The sequence below is a fragment of the Corythoichthys intestinalis genome, chromosome 1 (assembly GCF_030265065.1).
Source record: "Corythoichthys intestinalis isolate RoL2023-P3 chromosome 1, ASM3026506v1, whole genome shotgun sequence".
NCBI classification, from domain to species: Eukaryota; Metazoa; Chordata; class Actinopteri; order Syngnathiformes; family Syngnathidae; genus Corythoichthys; species Corythoichthys intestinalis.
Genome location: NC_080395.1, coordinates 81,874,413 through 81,901,343, shown reverse-complemented (window position 1 = coordinate 81,901,343; position 26,931 = coordinate 81,874,413). Strand labels below are relative to the sequence as shown.

The following is a 26,931-nucleotide window of genomic DNA, read 5'->3' as shown; positions in this document are numbered from 1 at the left end:
CTGGCAATCGTTTGGGGTGAGAAGTTTGAAGTATGCAGTGCAACAAAATCTGATTAATATACAAAATGTGGACGTATGGGTTGGATTGCATGTATGGGTTTCACAGTACTCTGTGACGAAATGGTGGGCCAAAAATATGGGCCCCTTGGCATTATTTTGCTTAGGGCCCCTAAGTGGCCTGGGCCGGCCCTGCGTGCAAGTGCATCCAATCCACGGGGGAGAGACGAGATGGCAGCCCAGACTCGACAACCTCACCTGCACCTGGCCGAGCTCACAACCGCCCAGTTGATCGACATCTGGAAACACTTTGACATGGATGGTCAGTGACTTTTGCTCTTTTTTTTTTCCCCCTTCCATCAGAAGTTCATTTCTTAAAAAGAGAAAATGTGTTAACTATTAAACATTCATTTTCTTGACCCTGAATAAAAGATTTTGCAATTTTAATCCTATATAGGGCACTCATTTTTACACAACGTATGGTTGCCATTGACGGCACCAGACCTCCATATCCATTTTGGCTAGGAGAGGCTAGCAGCGACTGACCACTGCCAACCCTTCCAGTCAAAATGAATTGGATATCTAGTGTCGCCAATGACACTGAAAGATGAGCATTCACAACCATTCTTTCCAGTTTAAATGAGTTGGATGTCTACAGCTGTCAATAGCAGGCAATGAGTAAAATACTAAGAAGAACAAAAAGATAGACTTTGGAGTGTTATTGGAGATCATAACCACAGTGTGTAAATGAATGACATTTTTGATCTGTAAAATTAGTTGATTTCATGTGCTCGTTAGTAGGTCAGAATAAGGTTGGATATCGGCCAACTGTTGTAGTCGCACTTCCCGTTTTCATGGGATTACCTTCTCATGTCATTCAAACCCCCCCTCTGACCTCTGTTAAACCAAACCAGTCTTATTCCGAGCCAGTATTAACTCTCACCACAACAGCTTTCTGCTTGCATATATTGTAGGTGGTAAATGCTGGAGAGGACTGCAAGACATTCCAAATGTTGTTGTGAATTTGGTGATAAGACTTGGCTCAATTTGCTATGGTCAACGATGAGTTGAATCAAGAGCCAATGGACACGCATTGGACCCACTGGCAATTCCAATTTTGTGTTCAGACAAGATTAACACACAGAGCTGCCTCTGAATGATCGTGTTTTTGTGTCATTGACGGCGACAAACGTCCAGTCCATTTGCTAATGGTGAAGTGATAGTCAAATAGCAAAAATAGTGGCGCTTCGATGTACGAGTGACCAGACTCAAGAGTTTTTCGAGGTCTGACCTGAGGTGGTTAAAAGCAAAAGTAGTTATCCAAAACATTCCTCAAGTACAAGTAAAAAATATTCGTTGAAAAGAATACTCTAGTAAGGAGTAACTTTGTCAGTAACTGCTTACAATGTCTGATGAAAAAAAAAAAAAATAATAATAATGTTATATATTTTTTTCAAAGCACAACTTCATCTACTAGTAGATGGACTGTCATTATCATACTGTACTATAACCTATCCGGCCAAAAAGATGACACACAAACCCTCAAATTCAGACCAGAACAACACGATGAATCACCACCCAGAGCATGAGTGCCCTCTAGCGGAGAACAAACATTGTTACCGCTACTTATAACGTATAATGGAGTCATGTGGTTATTGTTGCGACGTCTCATTGGTACAACTGAGACGGCCACTGTCGGCACCTCTGGCGAGAATAAAGTCAATATGTACAATAAAGACGAAAAATGTAATGACTCTAGTGTAGCCCAAAGTAGTGGAGTAAGAGTTGTGTTTCATCACAAATCTACTCAAGTCAAAGTAAAAAGTATCGCGTGGTAAAACCATAAGGTGGAGTTTGACTTTTCTGGCAAGAGGGGCCAAAAATGTTGATGACCCCGAAACGCAGTGTCAGCAATAAAATCAACTTACACGATATATGCTCCGATAGTAGCTTAGCCCATGCTCGTACATACAGGCATCCCAGCTGTGTGTGTGTCTGCGTGTGTGCGTTTTTCTGTCTTACCTCGTGGAGAAGTAGACGCCGCATCTGTTTTGGCTGAATATTTCAGCCAGGAACATCATTTATAATAATACGTTGAAAATGAACTTTTTTTTTTATTTTTTACCTTGTTTCCATTTTTGGGGGTTAACGTCTGAAGTGGAGCCAACTGAAATTCCGCTCACCATTTTGGCGATGCTCTCCGGTGTTTCATGGTCCACATCTTCAGTTCTTGGTTCTCGCTCAGTAGTTGTTGTCGCTTTTGAAAGCTTAGGTTTGAAAAAAAAGATGTATATCCATCTTGCCTCTTCTGACCTCCAGTGTTTTTTGGGGGTGGCTTAGCAAAGCAAATGACCGTCTCTAAGGTGCTAGTTGTCAGGGAGCGCGGGCGGGCAAGGTGGACCCAAATGCAGGGAAATGTAGGCGAGGCAGATGAATGGTGCAAAAATGATTTAATTAAAGCCAACGAAAAACAAAGTACAAACAAAGGCTGTGATAATCCAAAGAAGGCACTGAGGCAAACAAAAACTGTCACTAACAAAAGACTGCTTTTCAAAAACTCACTTGGAACACAAGGGCTTGGATAGGCGTGAATACTGCTGATGAGAACCTGACATGGACTTTGACGTTGACATAGACACTTACATTGACAATGACGCAACAAGGACTGAAAAGAAACTGGGTGCTTTTATACACACACACATGCAGACAAGGGGTAACGAGACAACGAGGAACAGCTGGGTAATACAGGAGGACTCACTATGTGCAGGCACGACAGGTGAAATCAATGGGTAATCACAGAGACAAGTCACACTAAGGAAAAAAACAACACAAAACCCAACACTAGTCACATGATCTTTTTGAAAAATATTTTTTTTACCCATTACAAAAAATGTTTTTTGTTCATTTCATTCATTTTTGTTGTTTGTTTTATTGCTTTACAACTTTTACAGACAACATTTTACCGGCAACGTCTTAATTTTAAATCCATATATTGGAAAGTCATTTATAAGATCCGACCGCGCACTTATGCGCGTGCGGTGGCCACGGACGACGGGGAACCCAGCCAGCAGGAGGAAAACTCGGTGGAGCAACAAGTGGCATCTTACCTTCGGAGCAAGGGAATAACGTTGGACTTGGAGCACATCGAGGCGTGCCACTCAATGCCGATGAGGAATGACAGACCGCCAGCCATCATCGTGAGATTTATCAGTCGAAAAAACAAGACAATGCTGCTGAAACAAGGTCGCAAGTTGAAGGGTACCGACGTATATATGAACGATCACTTAACACGGAAGAATGCTGATATCGCCAAAAAGGCAAGATATCTTAAAAAGCAACGCAAGATTCAACACACGTGGGTAGTCAATTGTAAAATATACATTAAATGGAACGGAACGCCTGAGGAAGCAAAAGTGCTGATGGTGCGAGATATTGAAGAGCTTGAAAAGTACTGATACCTATCAAGACCAGGTACCATCTCTGCATACAATGACTATGAACGATACATCAAACACACGAACTGTACTCAGGAATAAGAGCGACATTGATCCACTTCTGCGAACCCTTCAGAACAAACAAATAGAACTTGAGGCCTTTAAATCCAACGAGTCCAACAAAAGAGTCCCTAATATAGAAAGTGATCCTGACAATCATTTCTTTTCTTCTACTGTTACCAATTGCGATTATTTTTACACAAGATCTGTATGAAAATCATATCAACTCAATGGGCAAAACTGTCAATTATACATTTCAACAGCAGAAGCATGTACAAAAATGTCAGCTCTACCAAAGACTATCTGCACCAATTTACACACCCCTTCAGCATAATTGCGATCACAGAAACGTGGTTTAATATTGATAAAGGTATTGATTTTCTTATGGATGATTACGAATTAAAATACATAGAGAAAAGAAAACTGGTGGTGGAGTTGCCCTATATATTCATAAATCAATTAAATGTATGGTATTAACAGATACAGCTGCACTAGAAGCTATAATGCTGGGGGAAGTACAGCCACTGAGTTCTATCTCCTTTTTCTCACTCTACCTACAGTACCACTTGTCTTACTTAATTTCTATTTTCCAATGGTAATATCTAGTAATATGGTAATATCTGTCTAGTCTCTTCATCACTCGTCACCCGGTCTCCCCTTTCCCCCCACCCCTTTTTCAGCTGCAGCCTCCTGACTGTCCGGACCCCTGGCTGGATGGATGTCCTCGTTGCTACCCCCGTCTCATCTGGCTAGATGGACCTCTTCTTGTTCCTTTACTCCAATGTATCTTTACGGACTGTAACTTCGCCTGCTAATTCCCATTAGCAGTACTGGTGCTCCCTGCCTATCTGTCCCGGGAGTGGATCTCTCCTCAGTGTGGTACTTCCCAAGGTTTCTCATTTTCTCCCAAAGACTCTGGAGTTTTTGGAGTTTTTCCTTGCCGACATGGAGGGTCTAAGGATGGGGGATGCCCAGGACTTGAAATGTATGTATTCATCTTCATTGCTTCATTTGCTGTTTCTGATTTTGTATCATATTGCCTCTGCAAAGCCCTTTGAGACAACCTTGTTGTGATTTAGGGCTATACAAATAAAATTGAATTGAATAGATATGTCAAGAACACTTGGAATGTTTGACAATAGAGATCTCCAATGAAAAAAAGAAAAATATAATTGTCAGTTGAATCTATCGATCACCGGGTTCATGTATTGATTCCTTCACTGAATGGATGAGCCAATTGTTTTCCACTATTAAGCAGAAAACATTCTTCATCTGTGGAGATTTTAATATTGATTTATTAAATCCAAGCAAACTGGCAGCAATGGACAATTTTTTGGATACAATGTATAGTATGTCTCTTTACCCAACAATAACTAAACCAAGTAGGATTACATCACACACCATCACAGCTGTGCCACAGGCGCCAGTGAACTGGACAATGGATGTAAATTGGGACAGAAATCAAGAAAGAAGAGTTGGGATGCATTTCAGCCTCAGATCAAGCTACAGTATGCGTTATAAGGTGAAATAATCAAATGGGTAACCGTCAGCCATTCCGACAGAGTTATGTAACCAACGGGGTTGCATCCACACTTGTGTATAGCACAAAAAGGAACATTTGTGTGGTAATTTGCACTTTTTATTTTTGAGGATGATGTTTAACCCTTTCGGTTACAGTGGTCACATCAGTGGACATCTATCCAAAAGTTATCATTAGTTTACCTCACCACCGCCAGCCCAGGTCACAATTTTTGTTGTGGTAATAAGTAAAAGATATTGATAGACGTCCAATCCATTTTAACTGGGAGGGGCTGGAAGCGATCGAACAATCAGTTGAAATGGATTGAATACCGTAAGAGGCAGCCATAGAGTTAAGATATGAGAGGTCACAAGATTCATCAAACAAAACAAAATTAAATGAATAACTTTCCCACAGCAAAATTCACACATGGGACACTTATTTGAATTAATGTTATTATTATTATTATTATTATTTTTAATCTTGATTTATTTCAATAATTTTTCATTTATATTTTGAAGTTTTGATTTTTTTTAGAATGAATTTCATTTCATGTATTTGAATTAATGTTATTATTATTATTATTATTTTTAATCTTGATTTATTTCAATAATTTTTCATTTATATTTTGAAGTTTTGATTTTTTTTAGAATGAATTTCATTTCATGTATTTGAATTAATGTTATTATTATTATTATTATTTTTAATCTTGATTTATTTCAATAATTTTTCATTTATATTTTGAAGTTTTGATTTTTTTTAGAATGAATTTCATTTCATGTAGAATTATTTCTATTTTATTACTTCATTACTATGTTTTTTTTTTTCATGTGCTTTGTTTCTTAATTTAAAAAAATACTATTTAAGTATTTGATTTGCCCCCGCCCCCATGACTAGGGTCATAGTAGGGCCATCAGGGAGTGTCCCGCAATACAAACCCTCAAAACTCGGCTCAAGCACTTTTTGAAAGTAAACCAGTCCTGCAATCACTGACTTTTAAAGCGCCTGTGACACGATGAAATTAAATAGCATTATTATGTGAATTAAAATCATATTTTGAGATCATTCGACTATATACAACAATTTGGCAAAGCGCAGATGAAGAGAAATGTTTCTTTTAATCTGCCGTTTAGCCCCGCCTATCATTGTAGCGCTCTAGTGCCTCCATCTAGGTGATGACGTCGGCAGAGTAACGATTTCAGCTGATTTAGAAATCAGCCCAATGGGGAAGATTCAGAACGCGGAAAATGCAACAGACAGCAGCAAAATGTCATCATTGTTTTTATCTCTCTACTCCAATATTTTTACAGTATGTATCTAAGTATTTTTCCCCAATTGCTAAATAAATTGTATGGGATGAAAAATAAGTCTTGTGCTAAATAGAATTAGGCCTTGGGGTGGACCCTGAAAAAGTGCCTAGAAAATGGGTTTCGTTCCAATGTCTGGGCACTACTTGTTCAATGCATTTTTTGATAAGATAATACCCTTCTGAACTTTGGGTTAAAAGTTCACCCAACGTTTCCCTGCACCAATTTTGTCAAAATCTAGGAATATATATGTATAGAGTGGGGAGAACAAGTATTTGATACACTGTCCATGGGTTTTCCCATTGGCAGTGTATCAGTGTGTATATATATATATATATATACACACACATATATGAAATGTGCACTCTCAATAAAACAATAGCACTTCATTGGAACATCCATCTTTTTTGGCAGGCAAATTGAACAAAGGTCTATTTTTTGGGAAAAGGGAAAAGAGCCTTTTTTTGTTGTTGTTTTAAAGGTGTTAAAATGGAGAGTAACATTTTGATAATGAAACTAAACATAGGAGAGATGGTGGGTGATTACTCATCAATATCAGTATCATCAGTGTCATTTCCTTTGAAATATTTTCACAGTCCTGGCAGTGGCATAAATCTGTACAGGACATTTTTGCAGACAAGCATGAACATCTTTCAGTCTCACACTTGCTTATCTTGCAACCACAGTGGATTACCTATAGCACACTATCTGGGGCAGGATTTCTAGTCATCCATTTTACTGTTAATTCACCATCCTCAATGTCCCATCCATTGCCAATTGGTGAAGGGGCACACATCATACCAGTCAGAGAATGTCGCATTACTGCTGCCTCGCAGTTTGCCCTTTTGCTGTGTTGGAAGAGAGCATCACTTGTTGGAGGAATGGACATTCCAGATACACAATGTCTTGACATAGAGAGAGAACTTTTAGATTCACATCATCAGGAATATCAACATACCCGGCTAGTGTTAGTTCTTCTGTTGCACCAATCGATTGTACTGTTCAACAGGCACAACAGCTTTCGCTTCACATACATTTAAATCTTCTGCTGTGGGAGGCCATGGGCATTTCAGTGAGGGTGATTCGCTTAGAATGGTCCTCAATAGCAGCCCTGCACTGTAAAGTGTCCTTCTTTGTTCTGTGGATTTCCAACCAGATGTTGTGCTAGCCATTTGTTCAGTGTCACTTTCTTGTCTTACCTCACTCAGTAGAGTCGGTAGCTGATGTACCTGATGACTGAGGTATCCTGTCTAAAAGTTTGTCTGTTGATGATAAAGTCTCCAACAAAAAAAACAACAAAAAACATTTCAGACATGTTGCGCTGGAAAGGGGTGTGAAAAACTATGGGGAGAGATTTGTCTCAAAAATATTCTCACAAATACTTTCGCGATTTACACATATCTTTTGTCGATGCACAAATATATCCAAGATTTTCACATGTATTTTCGAGATCCACAAATATATCCGTGAGTTTCACATGTGTTTTTGTAATCCACTAATATATCCTCAAAATTCACATGTGTTTTTTAATGTTGTGCGTGCACTCATCATGAATTATTGTTTGCAAACATTCGAATTGTATTTGTGAATCAGCGGCCGCGTGCATTTATTTTTGAGACAAACATAACAAGAACAAGTGCATTGGCAATTCACACGTGTTTTTCAAATTCACAAATACATCCGCGATTCTCACAAATACATGAGTGATTTTCACACGCGTTTTTCAGATCCACAAATACGTCCCCGTTTTCCACAAGTGTTTTTCAAATCCACAAATACTTCCGCAAGTTTCGCATGTTTTTTAATGATGTGCGTGCAATTATCATGACTTGACATTTTTTAAGTATTCAATTTTGCTTGTGAATTGCTGGAGCTGTGTTCTTTAACAGCAAACACGCGCATTTCTTTTTGAGACAAACGTCACTCGATGTTTCACCAAGATTTTCTCACACACAGTAAGCCGAGAATTTTCACGTGTCTCAAATAACCTCCGCCTTCATCTGATAGGTGGCAGTTTTGAGCGCATAGACTATAAAAGTATGATTCCCAAGACTGTCCGTGTACCTTGAGGCCGTTTGTTTTTCCTTCTAATTTTGGAAAATAAAAAACGGAAAACGAACCTTAATCCGTTTTTACAATGTCAATTTATTGAACTGAAGTCGAAAAACAAAATACGACCAATATTTGTTTTCCTCCGAGTTCGCTTTTACAATGAGCCTTGAACCGGAAAACGATGTTTTTCTTCAATAAGGCCTCGTCTTCCGGGTCATGGCTCATTGAATTCTTTGCAAAAACAAATCTTTATTTTTGGACAATTAGAGGCAGAAGACACTTTTTGTGTCACAACTTTTTAATGGCACCTATGTTTTACGCAGAGTTTTGGGATTATTTTCAGTTACCAGTTAGACCTAAGCAATATGCTAGTGTTGATGATGCGATTCCTTCAGGATTCATTATGCTGTGCAGAAATGTAAACATGCCATTTCAAACTTTATCTCCTCCAAATATACTAAATTCAAGTGTGGGGAAATTATGTTTACTACATAACAAAAATTTGAATAGATATACTCGATCTCTATTTCAGAACGAGATTAGATCCACACCATATGTTAAGTCTTTTTGGAGATATCATTTGGTCCACGCCTAAGTATGGACTATCCCCAATATGTTTCGGTTGACAAGTAAGGTCAAAGAAGTCGCTTTCAAAATTATCTATAGATAAGTACTATCCTGCAAACCACTACATGAAAAAAATTAAAGTGGGACATTGATACAGAGACAGTTCAGCACCTTTTTTGGACCTGCTCTTTTTCCAATAAATTTTGGAAAGAACTTTGCAAGTTCAGAATCAGGAGCCTACACATGTGGACTTCAAACTCAAATGGGAAAATGTCTTTTTTGTTTTTGTTTCTATAAGAATCTCAAGAAAGAGATTGTTTCTATTATTAAACTTGTCATTTTGTCGAAATTCTACCTACACAAATGTAAATTTAGCAAGCTGTTACCTTCTTTTTCTCACTTTCATAACGAGACTGTGTGCTACATAAATCTGTTTAAAAAATCAAATAATCTAAAAGCGGAAAAAAACAATATTTGTGGAAAAACTTGAATCTCTTTGTGAATAATTGCTCACAGCATTATTCATTGTTTTTTTGTTTTTGTTTTGTTTTGTTATTTTCCTGATGTGCAATGTTTGAAATGTTTATAACCCCCTGGCATATTTGTGCTGTTGTTGTTTTTTTTTTTTGTTAATAAAAACAAATATTGGACATATTTTGTTTTTCGACTTCAGCTCAAAACCAGTAATTGGTAAAATGGATTAAGTCTCGTTTCCGTTATTGAATTAGCAGTTTTTAATTGGGAAACGGGAGATGATTCATTTCTCTCTCTTTTTTTTTTTTTTTATTAACACACATAAAAACAAAAAATGGAATAGGGCTTGTTTTCCAACGGACCCAAGACACCTGTTTATCTGTTGCCCGGTGTAATGTCACCCGCTAGGTGTCCGTATGTGATCTGGGGATGGGGATGGCGTGGCTCTGCGGTAGAGTAGTTGTCCCCCAACCCAGAGGTTGTGCAATTCTCTGCCCTGACGAACTCGCCTAAGTATCCTTGAGCAAGATACTGAACCCCACATTGCTCCTGGTGCTGCGTCACCTGTATGTAGATGGCGATGTAGTGTAAAGCGCTTTGAGCGCCTTGAAAGGTGGAAAAGCGCTACATAAGTAGAACACCATTTGCCATCTGTGTTGATGGGCACTTTTGACCTTTCTATGCGCTCAATACTGCCGCCTATCGGACTGAGGCGGAGGTTATTTGAGACACGTGAAAATTCATGGTTTACTGTGTGTGAGAAAATCTTGGTGAAACATCGAGTGACGTTTGTCTCAAAAAGAAATGCGCGTGTTCGCTGTTTAAAAAAAAAAAAAAAAAAACGCAGCTCCAGCAATTCACAAGCAAAACTGAATGCTTAAAAAATGTCAAGTCATGATAATTGCACGCACATCATTAAAAAACATGCAACATTTGCGGAAGTATTTGTGGATTTAAAAAACACACGAGGAAAACGCGGACGTATTTGTGGATCTGAAAAACACGTGTGAAAATCACTAATGTATTTGTGAGAATCGCGGATGTATTTGTGAATTCGAAAAACATGTGTGAATCGCGAATGCGCTTGTGTGAGAAAATTTGACCGTTTCTTGTTATGTTTGTCTCAAAAATAAATGCACGCGGCCGCTGATTCCTATATACAATTCGAATGCTTACAAACAATAATTCATGATGAGTGCACGCACTACATAAAAAAAACACATGTGAATTTCGAGGATATACTTGTGAATTACAAAAAGACATGTGAAACTCATGGATATATTTGTGGATCTCGAAAATACATGTGAAAATCTCTGATATATTTGTGCATCTACAAAAGATATGTGTGAATCGCGAAAGCATTTGTGAGAATATTTTTGAGACAAATCTCTCCCCATAAAAAACTAATTGGGGGAAATCACACTTCAATCTTCTTTTCAGCATATCCCGCCTGAAACAAAGTTAAAGGGAAAGATGAGCACAAGACACACATATTCACATCACACACACCCACATAATACATTCACTCTTGCGCTTATATTTCTCATTCACACAAATACACCAAAGAGAACAAAATGAAACATTCTCTCAAGGCTTTTTTTCAGAGACTAAATAAAATAAAAAAAAATACTTTTTAGTATGAATATTTATAAATTACCTGTAGTCTGAAGCATCAAGATCCTCATGGTTCTTCACGATGTTCACGAACAACCTTCTTGGCTTGTCCATTCTGAGCACTTCTTTGTCAACGATAATCCTTTGACGGATCACTTGTTCACAAAAGAGTTTGTAGCTCTCAGCATAGGGTTGTCTGAAACACACACACCCACACACACGCACGCACACACCCACACACACTTAGGATGTGCAAAGAGTAACGCTTTCGATGCTTTGGCTAAAGGCAAGCAGAATACAAGTGACATGTTGTTGACCAACGCTTTACCTTTGAAATGTGTCATTTTACAGCGAACTTATCCACATCAGCACCAAGTCCAAGCCCACCAAGTCCAGGAAAGAAGTGCCCTTCCAAAACAACTGTGATATGAAAGTGCAATAGATGCTTTTGCATCAGTGAAGACAAGGTGAGTAAGGTTATAGGTCGAGGTGAAAAAAAGTTGCATTTTAAAGTGTTCGGTTTGTCTTTATATAGGTTTGTGTTGGTGGGGGGTGTTAATCATATTGTAACAACAATTGTAAAAGTCATCAAGATTGTGTTCAACTGCAGGTTTTTTGTTGTTGTTTGTTTTCCCTTCGGTCATTAAAAGTTCAATTATCCCTCCCCCTCCAGCACCTCAACCTATATGTATTCATGATCCAGATCAATTGAGATCACAGACAATGGTTTTGGAGCTAAGTTTCTGTTGTGTTGAAGCACATGTCTTTTGGACATTCTCTTCCTACGTTTGATACATTATGACAAAACACACACACAGGCACCACATACAAAATTATCCATCTCGCAATGTGAAACAAAACACCTGGAATGTGAAGCGTTGCATTGAAAACCTCAGTCCATGTAGAACTGTAACATATATGTATTTATTTTTTATTTTTTAATGTTAATTTTATTTATATATGAAAAAATACAATTATACATTAATACAAATCTATTGGGTTTATTGATACTTTATTGATTAAAAAAATCATTAAGATTATAATGGAATTAAAAAAAGTAGATATTTATTTATATCATAGGTAAATACTATGACCCTTTAGTATAAAACTAAAACTAACCAAAACTAAACTACAAGAGTATTTAACTGCCATTAGTCAATATTTAGTATTATATATTTAGTGTTATTATATATAGTAATAATAATACTACTAATAATATAGTATTATATAATACTATAAAATTAAATTAAAAAATAAATTATTATGAATTTATTAAATTTATTATTATTAAATTAAAATTATTATTATAAAATGTAATAGTAATATTTAGTGTTATTTTTTAAAATTCATAATAATTTTAATAGTTTTAAAATACTTATATATATACATTTGTATTAATGTATAATTTCGGTTCGTTTAGCTTACTACTGACAACAACAGAAGTGCGCTTATTCTTAACTGGGAGGACTGGCTATGGATTCTCACGTTTCTGTGCCAATGACGGTGCTAGACGTCCAATCCATTTGCAGCCTTCCAAGGCAAACCGAAGTGAATGTTTCAGGTTTTCAGTCAGTGGCGGTCAGTGAGTTAAATGAGTGGCATATCAATGCTTAAAGTCAGTCGTTAGTTTTAAATAGGCTTTACTACACCCTTTTTTCAAAAGTTCACAGTCGGATCAGAAAGTGTCTCAAAACCGCGGATGTATAACGTATTGTTTCCATTGTTTCAAATGAGACTGACAGTTTGCTTAATATGTCTAGTAATCTGACAAGTATACATTTCCCCGAGGTGGGGCCAATAAAATGCCCTTTTATATTGATCCCCTAATGATCTGAAGAAACAAATCCAGTCCCAACAACGTTTGCAGTGAGGCACCTTGAAGTCAAATAAAAACGTGAACTCACCAAGCGAAGCCCAAATGCCAAGCACGGTCAACGCTTGGAAAAGGAGCGATTGTGCCTTCTTCATCTCTCAGGTCCAGATAGAAGATCAGCCAGATAAACTTCAGAGGAGAATTTAATACGACGCAAGCCTCTTTCGCTCTGTGACAGACACACAAGCTTGACTACGTCACGCACGCACGCACGCACGTCCAACGACACAAAGGCTGGAGGATGACGCACTAAAGAACTCGTGCATCAAAAGAAAACAAACATACAAACAAAGAAGAATTCGTGCATCAAACACGTCTCAACGTCACGTGGAACATTTGGAAATTAGGGTAGTACTAGTGATGGAGAAACCTTAGCTTTCTGAAGCAGTAAATCAATATCAAGCAACGTGTCGAAATGGTCCATTCAGTGTTATGAAGCATTTGCCACGAATCAGTGTGGTGAGTCACGACAGACGACACTGCTTCACCGCTGCTTTCTGTACCGCTGAAGCAAATGTGTTGAGATGGTTCCGTGCTACGAGGCATTTGACACAATTCAGTGTGGTGACATCTTCTGGACAAAAATATATTGAATTTTCATCTAACCAAATGACCAAGTGTCATCTGAACAATGAAACCTGTGGGTGGTATGGCGGTTATATACTATGTCTGATGTGCGAGCAGTAGTGGGTTTGACCACTAGCCTGAAATGTATTCTTTATTCTTCCCCCAGATTAATAAAAAAAAAAAAAAAAAAAAAATAATAATGAAAACAAACAAACAAAAAAAAGCTGTTGTGTTACTTTTAAATGAAATACGCAAATGCTTGTGCAATAGGGCACTCTTGATGGTAGGTGTATAGAATGCTAGTGACACTGGGATGGGGATTTGGGTGTTTCACACATTTTTATTTAAAAACAGAATCATCTCAGCAGCATTTGGTTTCAGCCGGTTCCTCTTTTTGCTAATGACCTCTCCAGCTTTTGACAATATTCTCTCACATGGCACGAACAAATATACAAACTGACAGATAGACAAACAAACACAAAAACTGACAAACAGACAGACACAAAAACAAACACAAAAACTGAGACACAAAAACTAAATTGTGTGTGTGTGTTGGGGGGGGGAGATGCATGGGTGTGTGTGTGCGTGTACTATGGCGAGAGGCTGACGTGACTGACCTGAAAAGAAACTGCTTTTCTGTACTGTTTCTCTTTTTTATTTACCAGCTTTCAATTTAACATGTTTAACAATTGTACATGCAGTCTAAACATTAAGTATATGAAAATGTCTTGTAAACAGTAAGAATTCAAGTGTGAACATTTATAACAGCTAGTATGACTTGAACAACATTAATACAAATCAATACGACGACTGTGCAAACATGTCATTGTAACACAAATGACATACGACTTGAACAGTACACTTCAAACAGACAACTTATTATTCATGGCTGATGTGACATTATTACTTTTGGCTTTTTACTTCAATGTTTCTGTGTTTTTTTTTTCTTCTTTTTTACAGAGCATTTTTTTAAATACATGCACGCACACATGCACCCCCACCACAGAGACACACACGCTAAAGCTATATTGCTCTTATGCCAATGAAGCGTTTAAGATTTTATGATGGCAGTAATGACACAGAATAAAGCAAGCACATACAGAAAAATAGCGGTGGCCATTAAATGGTGATATTATAAGCCCCACTGTTGGATTATAATTTATGGTGAATGCTTTACCATCATAAAAGCTGTCAAAGAAATCACACACACACACACAGATACAAAATAACGCGACATACTAATTGCTAGATGCAGTCGGTGCCCAATCCACTCATTAAGTTCAGCCGTTTTGACAAGGTTAGAGCCGCTATCAGACTCCATCACGTTCATTTGTAGCGTTAGCCGCTAGCGTCAGCCAGTAGAAAGCAATAGAAGCACCCTCTCATGAAATCGTGAGGAAAGCGGGTGAAAGCCCGCCTGGAGGCCGCCAAGAGTCTACTTAATGTCGGGTGAAAGTTTGGCTAAGCTCCCTTAAGCCCGACTCCATCACGTTTGCTTGTAGCATTAGCCGCTAGCGTTAGCCTACTGGGCTGCTGTTTGCTTGATTTCCTGATAACCACGTGACTTCACATGTAAACACACTGACTGCTTTCTTAAAGGGGAACGAACGTAGCCGAACAACACAGCGTCAAAGCGGGATGAAAAGACTATATTCACTTGTTTTATTAAATGACCAAATTTACCGACATGGTCAAAATTACGTCGGTCATCGTGAAGAATTTTGGTAACGGTCAATTTTTGGTAAACCGCCTGGCTCTGCGGAAAACTCATTTGGGTACAATGCAACAGGTATCTGGATCTGTCAGGACATCTGGTATTGAATGAAAGAGCTACTATTCGTCTATGTACTGCCCAAAAATTACGTCTTTATGGTACAACAGACGTTATGGCCAACACATATCAAGGGGACGCCGCGTCCCCGATTTTACTACGCAGAGTGTAAAGAGTTCATTCTTGGATAATTGTGAAAAAGTGATCATCCGGGATGGAGGATCGAGCCGCTACTCCTCCGCATTGTGAGGAGCCAGCTGAGGGGGTTCGGCCATCTGGTTTGGATGCCTCCTGGACGCTTGTCCAGGAGGCTTCGCTGAATGTAAGCCAATGTGGAGCTTTGCTCTCATACAAGAAATATATTTAAGGAACTTTTCCAGCGTTATTTCGTTGTGTAAATGCATTTATAATAATCACAAAAATATGTAGACTATTTAAACATTTAGAAAGATGAGGATTTTTTTTTCTGCCAGCTCGAAGAGAGTAAAATAAATGTCAAATCCACCGATAGAACAGACACACAAATATAAAAGATATAAATGTTTATTGAATATGCATCTAACGGTATTGTTTAACTGAAAATTCATTGCAAAAGAGAGGCTTTAATTTTTTTTATTATTCATTGTCACAAATGTGATCACACAGAACGCAACCATGCATCTCATCCCCGCATTTCCTTTCTTCTCCTGAGTCCTCCCAAATATAACATAAAATTGACGGCGGGGGGGTCAGGCTCTGGGCCTGCAAATCAAGTGAATTGATCAGGCTCGGGCCGGGTTGGGCTGGATTTTTTTAGGCCCAATCTAACCTCTACTCTGACGATGTTCAAAGGACATACATATTCATACAGTCAATGGGACTAAACATATATCACCCTGCTTTATGTGGTAATGCACGATAAATTATTTCTTACACTTAACGTACCAAATCTTATTTTATTGTCCTGACAGCAGACTTTATTTCTTTTCATGTACATAAGTAAACTGGCATATTGACGCATTCACAAATCACACGATCTGTAATTCGCTGCCAACAGACCAGTCGCGCTCTACTCGCTGGAGCGGTGTTGGATTTCGCGGTGAGGGTGGCTTTTAATTCTTCATAACTCCGCATTACTATCGCGCATTCCTCCTCCGTGAAGTAAGGTGCCCGTGCCATCGTCACAAGTAGTTTTTGACTCTGGTCTCCGCCCCCTTTTATGTGAACGCGCAGTAACTCTGATTGGGTTGACATAGGTTCGACTAATCAACCTCATAACTAGCGTCGTAGCACTGATTGACCAGAAACTAGATAACCAGGTTTCGTCAACTCCGGTTAGCCGCTGGTAAGCAGGATTACTTCAGTACAGTACAGTACAGGCCACTGGCATTCACAAAGTCACGATCAAAATCAGTGACGTGCGGTGAGGTTCATGGTTGGTGAGGCACTGACTCCTTTAGTGTCCGATTTCCAAATATATAAACCAAAAACGGTAGCTTATTCAATTGGCTACTGGTTATTTCATATCTCATCAGCATTCTTCACAAAACACGCACACACGGTACATATTATCGATACGTAAAAGTAAGAAAATAGCATGCATTTGCTCTACACCCTCAATGAGTTGGTCGTCGCAATTCTATAATTCATGCAACATAAATGAGAGTAAAGAGTGGTGTACAAAACCACAGAATTCAATTCTGACCTTTAGTGAAATATTCAGTTGTTTTTAAAACTTTTAATTCTGATACTTTAATCAATTTATTACAGATTGCTAAACAAAAAGTGTGAAAAAAAAAACAAAGAATATTTTATTTAAGGGCAAAATTTAGTTTTTAAATATTCTATTGTATTTTTCTTGGTCTAAGCTCTTTTTTTTTTTTTTTTTTTTTTTAATTTATTTATTCTTTTTATAAGATTGAAATGAAAACTGTTTGTGGTCTTGCGCCTGTCCTTCACCACAAAAACCGGCATTACTTTGGAAGGGCATAGGTTTGGTCTCAACATTCGTAGGGACGATATAACAGCATAACCTGCATGTTGGTACACTTTTTGCTGGGGACGGGACATTAATTAGACCAAACAGATTGGATGAAGGGGGCAAAGGGCCACATTTCTCATGTATATGAACCTAATTAATTAATAGGCAAAATGATCAATGCAAAATAAATCCTTATCTTCTGATAATAACTTTTACGTGCATTGGTTCAGATGATACACTGTTCGATTCAAAGGTTTAGTTATTGTTGGGTAAAGAGACATACTATACATTATACATTATACAAAATGAATCAATATTAAAATCTCCACAGATGAAGAATTTTTTTTTTGCTTAATAGTGGAAAACAATTGGCTCATCCATTCAGTGAAGGACTCAATACATGAACCGGGTGATTGATAGATTCAACTGACAATTATATTTTTCTTTTTTTCATTGTAGATCTCTATTGTCAAACATTCCAAGTGTTCTTGACATATCTATTCAATTCAATTTTATTCGTATAGCCCAGGGGTCGGCAACCTATGACACGCGTGTCAGCATTGGCACGCGAAGGGTTAACCAGTGACACGCGAGCGCATGGCAAAAAAAAAAAAAAAACAAGAAAAAAACGCCTTTTTACCTGAATTTCAGACATTTTCTGTTGCGCGCCCTGTTATTTAAGCCACACACACATCCAAGGGAATTCATGTGTAAAGAGACATGGGATTTACTCACGTCATTGCTTTCACGTATAAAAAGATGTCCCAAGAATGGAGCGGGTTGGACGCTTTCACAGACTTGTCCCGTTTTGCCCACTGGCGCTCTCTGTGCGGGAAGGGCCGCTGGCGCGATTTTATAACCTCTGACATTACGTCATTTTTGGTAGGCATCGGCTGTCACAATGTTGGTCAAATCGTGTTTTATTCCAGAGTCAGCGTTCCCAACGTCGTAACTGCAGCCAATTCAATCTCATCAAGACTGTATTTAAGAGTGTTATTCCCCCACCAAGTTCTGCACCCGCGGCTCCACCCGGGCTGGTATGGGGCTAGATCAGTCTTCTAGCCCCACACGCCCGCGCCTTCCTTGGGCACCACGAGAGCTCCACCCGGGCCCGCGCCCGAGGCTTCCATGCGCACCATGAGAGCCAGCCTCCTCGGGGAGAGGCGGCTCCACTCGGGTTCTCGCCCGAGGCTTGCGTGCGCACCGCGATAGGGAAGCTTTGTCTCCCCGGGGAAAGGCTCGCTCCTCGCGGCTCCACCCGGGCCCGCGCCCGAGGCTTCCATGCGCACCACGAGAGGGGGCTCCACTCGGGTTCTCGCCCGAGGCTTCCGTGCGCACCGCGATAGGGAAGCTTTCTCTCCCCGGGGAAAGGCTCGCTCCTCGCGGCTCCACCCGGGCCCGCGCCTTTCGTGCGCACCGCAAGAGCCAGCCTCCCGGGGGCCGCGGCGGCTCCACCCGGGCCCGTGCCTCTCCCCGGGGAGAACAAGTGTCAAACGTCATTACGAGACAAAACATGAAAATTCATTCAAGGAGGAGTCTGACAAGGCAGAGACATTAAAACGTGCTGTGTCCAGGTAGTGTAAACAAAAACACCCTGAAAACCTTTTGTCACTGCTAAAAACACCGCCACCGAAGCAAGCTATCACTTTGCTCACTGCATTGCAAAGCAAGGAAAACCTGATGAAAAAAAGAAAAACTGATGGCGAATATATCAAAGAGGCGATCTTGTCAAGCTCAGAGGTTTTGGTTGATGGCTTGACTAACAAAGAGACACTCAAAAAAAAAGGGATAAGCAGCTAAAAGTCACAAAGTAAAACCCCGAAATCAGAGCTGAGCCAAGGAAAACAGGGCCAGGGATCACATTAAGGTAGGCATCTTTTATCTTTGTAATATAAAAGAATATCTAAAATGCTGCATATAATTTACTGTTTAAGTTGATAGTGAACAACTAGCTAGTGAACTGTTGCACTTATTTTCAAGCTTTGACATTTTCTACAATATGCATTTATTTTTTAGTTGAATGGTAGTTATACGATTTCAATATATGTTCATGTTGTTTTCTTTGGGGTAAAATTACAGCTCTGTTGGATATAAAAAATTGGATGTGCGTCATTAATCTCGGTGTGGCACACTGATTGACAAGAAAATTTGAAAGTGGCACTCCACACCAAAAAGGTTGCTGACCCCTGGTATAGCCCTAAATCACAACAAGGTTGTCTCAAAGGGCTTTGCAGAGGCAATGTGATACACAATCAGAAACAGCAAATGAAGCAATAAAGATGAATACATACATTTCGAATCCTGGGCATCCCCCATCCTTAGACCCTCCATGTCGGCAAGGAAAAACTCCAAAAACTCCAGAGTCTTTGGGGAAAAAATGAGAAACCTTGGGAAGTACCACAGTGAGGAGAGATCCACTCCCAGGACAGATAGGCAGGAAGCACCAGGACTGGAATTAGCAGGCGAAGTTACAGTCCGTAAAGATACATTGGAGTAAAGGAACAAGAAGAGGTCCATCTAGCCAGATGAGACGGGGGTGTGACTTGTCTCTGTGATTTCACCTGTCGTGCCTGCACATAGTGAGTCCTCCTGTATTACCCAGCTGTTCCTCGTTGTCTCGTTACCCCTTGTCTGCATGTGTGTGTGTATAAAAGCACCCAGTTTCTTTTCAGTCCTTGTTGCATCATTGTCAATGTAAGTGTCTATGTCAACGTCAAAGTCCATGTCAGGTTCTCATCAGCAGTATTCACGCCTATCCAAGCCCTTGTGTTCCAGGTGAGTTTTTAAAAAGCAGTCTTTTGTTAGTGACAGTTTTTGTTTGCCTCAGTGCCTTCTTTGGATTATCACAGCCTTTGTTTGTACTTTGTTTTTCGTTGGCTTTAATTAAATCATTTTTGCACCATTCATCTGCCTCGCCTACATTTCCCTGCATTTGGGTCCACCTTGCCCGCCCGCGCTCCCTGACAACTAGCACCTTAGAGACAGTCAATTGCTTTGCTAAGCCCCCCCCAAAAAACACTTGAGGTCAGAAGAGGCAAGATGGATATACATCATTTTTTCAAACCTAAGCTTTTAAAAGCGACAACAACTACTGAGCGAGAACCAAGAACTGAAGATGTGGACCATGAAACACCGGAGAGCATCGCCAAAATGGTGAGCGGAATTTCAGTTGGCTCCACTTCAGACGTTAACCCCCAAAAATGGAAACAAGGTAAAAAAAAAAAAAAGTTCATTTTCAACGTATTATTATAAATTATGTTCCTGGCTGGAATATTCAGCCAAAACAGATGCGGCGTCTACTTCTCCACGAGGTAAGACAGAAAAACGCACACGCAGACACACACGCAGACACACACACAGCTGGGGTGCCTGTATGTACGAGCATGGGCTAAGCTACTATCGGAGCATATATCGTGTAAGTTGATTTTATTGCTGACACTGCGTTTCGGGGTCATCAACATTTTTGGCCCCTCTTGCCAGAAAAGTCAAACTCCACCTTATGGTTTTACCACGCGATACTTTTTACTTTGACTTGAGTAGATTTGTGATGAAACACAACTCTTACTCCACTACTTTGGGCTACACTAGAGTCATTACATTTTTCGTCTTTATTGTACATATTGACTTTATTCTCGCCAGAGGTGCCGACAGTGGCCGTCTCAGTTGTACCAATGAGACGTCGCAACAATAACCACCTGACTCCATTATACGTTATAAGTAGCGGTAACAATGTTTGTTCTCCGCTAGAGGGCACTCATGCTCTGGGTGATGTTTCATCGTGTTGTTCTGGTCTGAATTTGAGGGTTTGTGTGTCATCTTTTTGGCCGGATAGGTTATAGTACAGTAATGTAATGACAGTTCATCTACTAGTAGATGAAGTTGTGCTGAGAAAAAAATATATAACATTATTATTATTATTTTTTTTCATAAGACATTGTAAGCAGTTACTTACAAAGTTACTCCTTACTAGAGTATTCTTTTCAACGAATATTTTTTACTTGTACTTGAGGAATGTTTTGGATAACTACTTTTGCTTTTAACCACCTCAGGTCAGACCTCGAAAAACTCTTGAGTCTGTTCACTCGTACATCGAAGCGCCACTATTTTTGCTATTTGACTATCACTTCACCATTAGCAAATGGACTGGACATTTGTCGCCGTCAATGACACAAAAACACGATCATTCAGAGGCAGCTCTGTGTGTTAATCTTGTCTGAACACAAAATTGGAATTGCCAGTGGGTCCAATGCGTGTCCATTGGCTCTTGATTCAACTCATCGTTGACCATAGCAAATTGAGCCAAGTCTTATCACCAAATTCACAACAACATTAGGAATGTCTTGCAGTCCTCTCCATCATTTACCATCTACAATATATGCAAGCAGAAAGCTGTTGTGGTGAGAGTTAATACTGGCTCGGAATAAGACTGGTTTGGTTTAACAGAGGTCAGAGGGGGGTTTGAATGACATGAGAAGGTAATCCCATGCAAACGGGAGGTGCGACTCGACTACAACAGTTGGCCGATATCCAACCTTATTCTGACCTACTAACGAGAACATGAAATCAACTAATTTTATAGATAAAAAATGTCATTTATTTACACACTGTGGTTATGATCTCCCCCCCCGTGAGTCATCACCTTATCGTGGTGGAGGGGTTTGCGTGTCTCAATGATCCTAGGAGCTATGTTGTCTGGGGCTTTAAGCCCCTGGTTGGGTCACCAATGGCAAACAGGTCCTAGGTGAGAGGCCAGACAAAGTATGGCTCAAAAAGACCCCTTATGATGAGCAACATTAATGAACCCCAGTTTCCCTTGCCCGGACGCGGGTTACCGGGCCCCCCCTCTGGAGCCAGGCCTGGAGGTGGGGCTCGAAGGCAAGCGTCTGGTGGCCGGGCCTGTCCCCATGGGGCCCGGCCGGGCACAGCCCGAAAAGGCAACGTGGGTTCCCCTTCCCATGGGCTCACCACCTGTGGGAGGGGCCAAAGGGGTCGGGTGCGTAGGGAGTTGGGCGGCAGCCAAAGGCGGGGGCCTTGGCAGTCCGACCCCCAGCTGCTGAAGCTAACTCTTGGGACATGGAATGTCACCTCTCCGACTAGTTCCGACTAGATATAGTCGGACTCTCCTCCACACACAGCTTGGGTTCTGGTACCAATCCTCTCGAGAGGGGTTGGACTCTCTTCCACTCTGGAGTTGCCCATGGTGAGAGAAGCAGGGCAGGTGTGGGCATACTTATTGCCCCCCGGCTTGGCGCCTGTACGTTGGAGTTTACCCCGGTAGACGAGAGGGTAGCCTCCCTCCGCCTTCGGGTGGGGGGACGGGTTCTAACTGTTGTTTGCGCTTATGCACCGAACAGCAGTTCAGAATACCCACCCTTTTTGGAGTCCTTGGAGGGTGTGCTAGAAAGCGCCCCCTCTGGGGACTCCCTCATTCTACTGGGGGACTTCAACGCTCACGTGGGCTGTTTTGAAACAATTCTGATACTGCTTATGATCAATCACAGTATCAATGAAAATGAATAGTAGCGAGGCTGATACCCAATCACCAGGCTACAATGGGTTAATTTGTCTGTTATATCCAATCAGACAAGCATTCTTTGAGTAGACAGACACTGCTTATAATCAATTACAGTATCAAATAATATAATAGTCACAACTCATAATCAATTGCTATGACTTATTATTAACCTCAGGATCGCAGATCGTCGGCGACTTACATGGACAGCAAACAATAACACTTCACTGCGTTAAACAAGCGGCACATTTTATTTAACCCACAGTACAAAGTGTACAAGCAAAGAAGCAACAATTGTATTTCAGCTCATAGATTACATGCAATAACATAAATCTCATTACCGTGTGCTGGAAGGACGGAGAGCCGGGCGTCCTCGGTAAAGCGAGCAAGGAAACACCAAACCAAGGCTGGGCGTCGGCGCGAAGACCCGCAGCTGACTCTGATTGTACTTGTCTCCGTCGCTTCTTTATAGCAAGTACCGCGCCCCGTAACTTCCCCTCCCGTATTAGATGTTTCACACGGCTCGAGTGCGGTTAGATGTTTCACACGGTTGACGAGAAAAACATGTTATGTTCATATTCCGATGTTTTGAGAGTCAGCTTGATAAGGTTGCCGATGTTTTGGGAGTCAGCTTGGTAAGGTTGAACATGTTATGTTACCTTGCAGCTTGATGTCAGTTGATGAGGTTAAAAACAACATTCCTTTATATAAGGCTTTGGGGCCTTGTCTTACATTCCACTCCTGGTGTTTTAAACCAAATCAACTCTAATTTATTAATCCTACTGCATAATGTCTCCAATTTTGCTGAATCCATTGAAACCAGGGATCCCCCCGCAAATTAGCATAAACAAATGAATGATGGTCGGCTACTATTTCATACACCGCGGCTATAAGCATATTTACACGGTCAGGGTGTCGCTCTATACGGCGATAAAAGAATCCACCCCTCATATCTTGGTAGTCTAAGATATGCCCCCCTTCTTCAGTAGTTATAGTTACTACGCATGCATCTACCCCGTCTAAGTCTATTGTTTCTACCAGTACCCTCATAATTCTAACTGATGAAATATTTTCCGGGCAACCTGGTCCTCTAGACGTTTGACGTAGCAACAAATTCCAATATTACATAGCGTAGTCAAAGCAATAGCTATTAAGACCAAAATCATTGGTGGAAGCAATGTTACCCTAGCAGTTTGTGATAATCCTGAAAATATGTCCCACCAATGATGAGCAGATTGTTGCTGAATAATTTTAGCAGCATGCAAAATTTCTCCTTTAGCCATCAATGTTGATACCATCAGTTGGGAAACATTGGACGCATGTGACTTAATCAATTTTCTTATCTCAATGGATTGCTCCAATGCGCATTTGAAACGCTCCAAAGAGATTTGCCATGGTGTATGTAACACTTCCCATTGCACAGCCGTAAACCGGCTGGCAACTGTGTAATTTGTCAACCAATACGTCCCGTTTCTCCACTGAAAGAAACGAACATTACATAGGCATCCTACAAATGGAACCGTTGGCAGCATGGAGTGATTTTGGGTAGTGGCCACACAAAGGGTATGTGGTCCTACCTGCCACAAAATGTCCCTACTAGGTTCCCTTGACCAATCGCATAAGGCGAAGTCTACTTTTGTTAAGCAAGGATTAACAAATTCGTGATGCAATTTACAAGCTAGTCCTTTATCTGTGTTTTCGCAAAGATCGGTATTAAAGGTTTGGTTCGTTCCCGAATTAAACCATTCACCTTCCACTTGCAAAAACCAATAGCCTAGTTCAGTTATTACGGGTAATACCTGGAATTTACATACGGTAACGTTTGAGGTTACTGTGTATTGTGTCCAATATCCCCTGCATTCGGTCGTATTACAAATCGTATATTCCGAATGTAACTGTAGCCATAACTCAGAGGATATATTCCAAACACTTCACCACTCCCGGTAATTCCCTGTAGTCATCGCTCGTACAAAACGCTCTTTTTGCGTCTGTGCATGTAAGTATTGTATGCTACATGTGGTCCAGTTTAGCTGTTTAGTTACATTGGTTAACACTTCACTAGTGGCGTTCCACATGTTTAATTCCCATTTAAAGACATTTTGCCACAGTTTAGCATTTTCTTTTTGTCCCACTATTGAATTAGGAAGCCACATTCCTACTTTTAGTAAGGCATCATGAGTTCCCTGTCCGGTCCCAGCTAATTTATATCGTGTTATCAATGGTATTAGATACCCCCAATAATGTTCCAGTTCCCCCTAACAATGTGTCGTACCATTCTCTCTTCCTCCGAGCACACGAGGGAAAAACAGGGAATACAACTGATTGTGTCAAAGGTGTACATGTATCAATTATAGGTGTTAATACTTCTTATGTTGCATCCCACATCCCTTTATCCCATGACAATTGTGCTAAGAATAAAGACGCCGCTTCTTCATGAGGCGCGATAGATGTGGGCATCCAAAGCCCTACGGTCGAGAGACCGTGCGCAATGTCACTTCCGGTGTTGGACAACATAGTTCTGGTGACTTCTCCATCAATCGTGTTAGAGATGCTTAACACGGTTCCGGTTCCACCCAGAAGGGTGTCGTACCATGCACGCTGTTTCCGTGCGGCACATGTGGGGAAAGGGGGAAACAAGACGATCCAGTGAATCTCTTCAATCTGGGGACAAAGGGGGCAAACAAGGGGGCAAAGGGACCAGAAGGGGGATCCAAAGGAACAGGAGCAAGTCATCCGATCCCTCGAACTTCCGTGCTGTTCGAGATCCATAGGTCAGACGTGACCTCGGTCATCCACTCAGTGCCATTGCGTGAGTGACACGTTTTGTTGTCGAGATGCCACAGACCGACCGACAGGTGTTTCAGACGTGACCGTGATGAGGCATCCTGCAGCCACCATGGGAGCCCTGCGAACCCTTCCTGTATTGTTGACTCCTGGGGTGCAGGGGGGTCCAGAGGAGCAGGGACGACCTTCCTTGGACACCGGACTCCCCGAGCGTCCTCCACCATGCAGAGCCGTAGCGATCTCCCAGTAGATGTCCCAATAAACCGCCTCCACATCACATTATCAATTGTCAGGCTGGAAGAAGCAGAAGAGATATCAAACGCTTCGGACCAGACACATTTTTGTATCAATTTTTCCCGTCAGATTTCACAATAAACGGTTCTGAAGTCAAATTGTATATTACAACCCCCAATTCGCCTTGATAATCAGCATCAATAACCCCCAGCAAGTATAGTTACCCCTTTAAGTGACAATCCAGATCTAGGTAAACCCGGAGTAGCTCGAACAGGTAACTCGGTGGTTTCTGCAATCTTATAAGTTGTCCTGTATGTCTTCCACTCACATTCCCTGGCTAAATGTACCCTTTGATGGCACAAAAAGCACCTTCTTTCTAACATCGCAAAGTCAAAATCGTTATAATTATTTCCACTTGGCGAAGCGCCAATATTCACTTCTCTCTTCAGATTGTTCAATTCCGTCTTTTGTAATTTACTGTAATTACATACATTATAAATTTTGCCATGGTCACTCATTACAAAATTGGCCACTATTCCACGTGACGACAAAATCTAGAATTGTCTATTAGCCACTAACATCACAGCCGAACAAAGACAGCCATATTCCATCAGCATGCGATCCAAAAGCCGTAAGCCTAGACAATATTTCGTATCTTCAAAATTCCTTAAGAAAAAATTTCAAATTCAAATTATCAATAAAGCAACTCATGACAGTCAAATTCAAGTTGTCAATAAAGCAACTCATGACAGTGTTCAAGTTATCAATAAAGCAACTCATGACAGTAAGTGTACATTGTTAACCCTTAAGTTGCCAATACCACACCTCAACTGTTACAGCTGCATCAAGGTGAATAATCACTTTATCACTGTTCCCATTAACATAATTTGTCAACACTATCAATAATCCTTGTTGTTTTGAACTTCTGGGCGGGAACTGGAATACCATCATCTGTTGATCAGGCAGATGCTGGCATGCAGCTGTCCCCACCCTCAGTCATATTCGATTAATCAGTTAATCAAATGTCTAAACCCAGTTTAATCCATGAGCTTGTTGATAATTAAATTAATTACCCTTAACATTCTATAAGTTTCAATGGAGCTCAACAATCTATTCTCATCTCTAATGAAATTCCATTTCAAAATCATTTTTGTTTTACCTGTTTTCCCAATTTGTTTCTCAATTTTATCCTAAATAATATAAGGA

General features: G+C 40.4%; 1 long non-coding RNA gene across 2 annotated transcripts; it reads right to left on the bottom strand.

The window, feature by feature from the left end:
* Positions 1-10,700: 10,700 nt before the first annotated feature.
* LOC130922324 (uncharacterized) lies at positions 10,701-13,094 on the bottom strand. Of its 2 annotated transcripts, none has more exons than XR_009064477.1 (4): positions 12,929-13,094; positions 11,353-11,444; positions 11,068-11,220; positions 10,701-10,860 (listed from the first exon to the last, which is right to left on the bottom strand). It is a non-coding gene; the product is annotated as an uncharacterized LOC130922324 (long non-coding RNA). The 2 variants fall into 2 exon arrangements; XR_009064478.1 differs by having other exon boundaries at positions 11,353-11,432; positions 12,929-13,075.
* Between the last annotated feature and the right edge of the window lie 13,837 nt (positions 13,095-26,931).